The sequence below is a fragment of the Perca flavescens genome, chromosome 7 (genome assembly GCF_004354835.1).
Source record: "Perca flavescens isolate YP-PL-M2 chromosome 7, PFLA_1.0, whole genome shotgun sequence".
Taxonomy (NCBI): Eukaryota; Metazoa; Chordata; class Actinopteri; order Perciformes; family Percidae; genus Perca; species Perca flavescens.
The window spans coordinates 27,170,034-27,176,033 of NC_041337.1; positions in this window are offsets into that span (position 1 = coordinate 27,170,034).

Consider the following 6,000-nt stretch of genomic DNA (forward strand, 5'->3'; position numbering starts at 1 on the left):
TGTGCGTCACCTTAACTTATCTCACTCACTCTGACCTCGCAGTGGCAGGGAAGTACCTGGCGCCTCGCATTTTGAAAATTATCAGCTTTGGTCGATTGATGCTTTGATGACAAAGCCATAAATGCATTCCTAAGATAAGAGCCATACAACTAGAGAGAGGAATGTCAATATTTAGGTATTGAATTAATCTGCTGGTCAACAGAGAAGTAGCAAGGAAAAAGCCCAACGCGGACGGGGCATGGGAACTTGAATCTCACACTAGTCCCTTCTGAGTCTTTGTCCTTGACCTACAGCTGGCTGTGTGTTCCTGCCTCTGTTGAACCAATAGGATGCCTAGAAATAGTCCTGGCTTTGTGTGGCGAGTGGCGACTGTAAACTGAGAAAGTCTTCCACTATTTTCCATCTTCATCCCTCCGTTCCCTCAGTGTTCACAGCATGTTTTTTTCTCTCTCTCTTCCATCCACGATGGAAAAAGAGGAGCAGAGACACACTGTTTAGCTGCTGACTATACTGTTTGGTTGTATGCAAATCCACAAACTGACTGCTGGAGAAGTTTGGTTTACGCCCCTGTCGTCGCCTGTAATGTGATTATCCTCGCCCTGCCGGGGTTGAATGTGTGGAAGTTTGTGTCTTGTCATTAGGACTGTAAATGACAGGGATGCATGGAGAGACAGAGAAAGAGCGGGGGAGCGGGTGGCTAGTGGTGAGGGGTAGGGGTGGAGGGGTTTAGCTGGAGATTTGAGCCATACCAGGGCTTTACTGCAGGCCACAATAGCATGTGTGGTGATTGTGTTGAAGGCTTGGCGTCCAGGGCCTCAGCCTCCCCCCGTGGACTGTTGTGTGTGGGGGCCGCGGCTTTCGCTTTCAGAGCTTTTCTCCTCCTTGTGGCTTTTTAGATGTCTTTGTTCTCAGGGCGAAGGTCAATTTGAAAAGAAGTAAAGAAGAAGGAAAACATTACCATGGCACTGTTCATGTATGACCTCTCCCTAGACCGCCGCCCCTTCCATTTTTACTTTATTTTTTTGTTTCGTTTTATGTTCTCCTGGCAGTTCTCAGTGTCATGCACGGATTCGAAAACCGGCAACGCTGAGGAATTTACATCCTCACTAATTTTAGCAATGGGTTCCTGACCAGAAAACACATCCTCCAATTTCTGTCTATATTGGTCTTCCTGTGTCTTTCCGCTGCCGTTTCTCTCACCAGCGCTCCAGGGCTTTTTGCAGATTATTCTGCTCCCTAAAATCTCCTCCAAGCCCCTTAATTCTCAACTGAACATTTTATATGTCCTGATCCAAGATTACACTCTGAATTCTTCCAAAGCTCCTCTCCAGGTTTAATCCGAGTATGAAAACAAACAAAGCTGCTGGAACTAAGTGCTTTAATGAACTTATTTAATGAGACAGCGAGGAGCAAATAATTATTACCAGCATCTAGCATTTTCCCAAACTGTGCTGCTGAGATCTGTTTGATGTCAGCCAGGCGACATGAGAGGGAGCGGAGAGCAGAAACACAAGCCGCTGTTGACATAAGCCTTGTCTTTCTGCAGACTCTGTATATTTTGAAACGCCGGCCTAATTCACTCCATATTCCAGCTAATGGCACTCGCTGATGTCACTCAACACATAAAAATTCTCACAGATCCGTCTTTACAAGAGCCTATAAACATTTCGGTGCTGCTGTTCTAAAGGTGAGGTAGCAGGGTTGAAGGTGCTACATAATGAAAATGATCCCATATGTGGGAGATTATTATTATTATATGCAGAGATTTTTTTCCCTTTAGAATTTAACGGACGTTCAATAATATCAAAGATTTACGCACAACATTTTTAAAAGAAATGTATTTTGTGTAACTTTTTTTTTTAGACATGGTAGGTTAATAAGAGCATTTCACAGTGAATTAAAGGAGAAAACCCATTTCTAACAGAATCAATACCAATGTATAGTGCAGAAAAAATGAAAAAAGATGAGGAACAAAGATCCATAAAATAAGAGAAGCTATACGGTCCAGAATTACTGTAGGTACGTGATTTACATACATGTTACGAAACATGTCTGTAGTTTCTGTGATGTTTGTGAAGGAATGTTTTTGAGCCTGGATTTCAGTTCACTATCATTGTTTTAAGCTTCTGGAGCCGGGAAATCCACATTTGATGGAAGGGGAAACAGCCTAGGTAGACCAGAGTGGGTTGAGTGGCAACCAATCTGATAGGCTGAGACACCTGTCCTTTAAGAAAACATATCCCTAAAACACCAGAGTCAGCTACGGCTCAAGTATTTTTACACACACAAGGAATTTGACAGAGCTGAAAACCAATGTACAGGAGATACAAATATAGACAGGCTAACACAGATAAGCAACCATAAACATATACAGTAGCTATTATGTTCAGCTACCTAGGTATGTAAATAATTTTATACGACAAGCATACAGTTGCTATATACAGGTCAGATTGGTACTGTATAAACAGGATTGTGGTCTGGTACTGTGCTGTACAAGCAGTGCAGAGTGTATGGCAGTGAGAAGAAATAAACAAGTAGGTGTTTGTGTTTGTACCAGCTTCTCAATTGTTAGGATTTGATGCATTTCTTTGTCTTATGTGATAGTAAACTCAATATCTTTGGGTTCTGGGCTGTTAGAAGATGTGACCTTGTGCTTTAGGAAACCGTGATGGACATTTTTTATTTGACATTTTATAGACCAAATGATAATTTGATTAATTAAAAAAGGAGTTGCAGTTCATTAGTTGCAGCCCTAGAGTGAAATTTACCATCATGACCCTAACTTGTGTGTAAGTAAAAAAAAAAAATTACTGCATTTCAACTAAAAAGATGAAGTTTTTAAAATGGGATTCAATGCAGTCAGAGATAATTTGTCAGTCAGAGTCAGCATCTAGAGGACATCAGTGTAACTGCAACTTACATCATTTAGCTTTCAACCACTGTGGTGGTTCCTGTACTACATATTTTTCCTAGAGCGTCATGAAGTTCATATTTACCTTTTAACTGCACGGGTGGTATGTCCTGACCTGTATTATAGGATTTATTGTTGTTGTTTTTCTATCAAAAAAACCCAAGCTTTGGAAGTTAATATGACATTTTAACAGCAACAAAATTCCCATTAAGAAGAGAAAAAAAGCGCTGTGTCATTATTCTGTTTCTCTTACCCAGCAGGATGCGTATCTCTCTACGACTTTATGGCTCTCTTTTTGCGGAGCTATTCTTTGTCTCAGCGCCCCCCTCTCTTAATTTCCGCCTGTCTGCATATGTTTTGGAGGCCATTAATCGTCCCCTGCACAACATGCACTCCAGCAGATAATTACGGTCATTAAACCAATTAGGGAGCACATGGACGGGGAGGTTTCAGCCATACCCAGAGGCCTCCCACCCCTGTTCTTCTCTTACCAAGGTGGTCCGCTGAAACCCTGGCAAAGCCTTGAATGAAGAAGGGAGTGAATTACTTCAGCCCAGCTCCGGATTAATGCTATTTCCTGTTGGTGTAGCCTTGAGAGACCTTGCCAACTTCGCTGCAGGCCAAGTACCCTGAACCATTAGCCAGCAAAAGTCCTTCCCATTTTCACATACCCTTTTTTGCGGGACAAAGCAGCCATTCAGCTTTGTGTCATCAAAATATGTTTTCCTCTAAGCTAAGAGGGCTATTTTGGTGCTTCTGTGGCGAAACACAGAAAATGGGGAAAAAGAGATCAGAAGTGGCAAAAGGAAGGGAAGAGCGGTCAATCTGCAGACAGTGGTTTTCAACATGCTCAGTCTATCATGTGATTCTAGAGCTAATATTATGGTTTCATTGTGCCTGACACAGAGGGAGTTCTGGCAGAGCGAGGCCCTAACACACAATACACACAACTGGGATTGCTTAGTTATTGAGCCAAATGGAACTGGGACTTGCAGTCACCGTCCACATGTGCAGGCAAGCCACAAAAAGTCCCTCACACTTCCTCAGAAAGTCTCATATGGTCAGTCATGTTGGACAGCAAACTGTCCTCTGGTGTTTGGGCGAGGTGTTTCCCAGAATTCTTCATGTTGTGCTTGGCCTGTCTGTCTCTGAACTCCGCAAAGAAAAGCAAAAGTGAAACCCAGCAAGGAACAAGGAGCTCCATACAGCTTTTCTCTGCTTACTCGTGAATGACATGTAGACGTGAAATAGATATTGTAATGAATCCAGAATACATCAACAAAGAAAAAACATATAAAATCCTGCTGGTGGAAGATAAGATCGTAACAAGCACATTGCGGTCCAAACAGGGCTCCAGCTAACCCTTTTAACCACATGTTAATGATGTGAGCTTTATTTACCGGCGCTGGGACCTCAGAAGTTAGAAAATTTGGATCAAAGAAAGTGAACAAGGAATGTGCACATGAGGAAATGAGGAATTGAGGAACTGATGTAAAAATGACTTGAATTTGAAAGACTGTATTTGAGGTTTAAGCCGCAGACGCTGCACAGAGGTACTTAGCAGATGGATAAACTGTTTTCCATCCATTTGCTGCCGTTTTTGTATGCTAAGCTAGGCTAATTGCCCCTCTGCTCCCTACTCTACTGCTGCTCTGTACTTAATGCACAGACATGAGAGTGATGTTGATGTTCTCATCTGACTCTCGGAAAGAAAGCCAATAAGTGCATTTCCCAAAAAGTTGAAGTTTAAATTTCTTTAAACAAGGTACTGTGAAAAAGCTTTGCATTTGTGTGCTTTTTCTTGTGTTTCAGCATTGACACTTTCCATTTGGGTAGCACATTTAAATTTACCTAGAAAATATGAAGATAAATGTACTAGGTTGTTTAAAATCTGTAACAGAAATGGACCGTATAAGGAACACAATTTAAATAGCTCCAACAGCTTAAATAGCATAAACTGGAACCTAAAATAACTGCTACATACCATTTTTCCTCATAAAGTAACAAGAATTAGTAGTAACAAGTAACTAATCTAAACGTTTCATCAATGAATCAACAGCCAATTGATTCATTGTGCATCATCTCTTTTTACAAAATGACTTTATTCTCAGAAAACAAAATGTAACTCATTTCCTATATCAGTCAGACAGCACATGAACATGAACAAATCTGCTTTTCTTTATAGACTAACCGTCTTTTTAGATCAATTATATACAGCATATCTCTCAGTGCCATATTTATATTGTATCATCCCAAATGTATACACAGTTTTGGTTTTAGTCCATATATCATCAGCCCATTGCTCTTTATTCTGAGCAAATTCAATGTCGAGCTTTACATCAAACCCATAGTTATAGAACAATGTGCACACATCTCTCTTGACCAAGAGACAATCATGTGTTTATCCCATATAAATATCCTTCTTGTCAGCCTGCTTTCTTCCATATCAAATAACAAATTCCATAATATATCTTCCAGCAATCCCCAAATATATGAGAAGCTTGATTTTTTGATTTTAAGATCAGAACAGGACAATTTGAATTTGAGCAACTTGAATATAAGAACAATAGATACGTCCTGCTTTCAGTTAACATTAAATGTATTGTAAGATTTAAATTAATATAAAAATTATTGTTTTCTGTCATACCGAGGTGGCCATTTTGGATATAAACCACAGTAGCAGCAATCCAAAAGCTCAAAACTCTCTGATCTCAGCTTCCCATTTTCTGTCCAAGACTTGCCATTTGCCAAACAAGCCTTAATCTTAGCCTCATCAGGACTGATTTTGTTGTTGCATGTGATCCTACAACCTCAAGTATAGCTATTGCAGCCAAACCATGTTGAGTTGTCATATAAAACTTATGATTTTTTCTCAGCTCCTGCTGACTGACAGTGGAGGGCTGAACTGGGCAGCTCCAAGTGTGAAATGTAGAGCTGTGTGAATGTGAAGCAGGGTGGGTCTATAAAAAGCATGGTGGTCTGTCAGCTCGGCCTTGTGAACGGCTTAAAATACACCTACAACGTTTTTTTGCCATCATATTTGATTTATATCAGAGTGGGAAATTCCCACATTGACACGTACAAAAAAA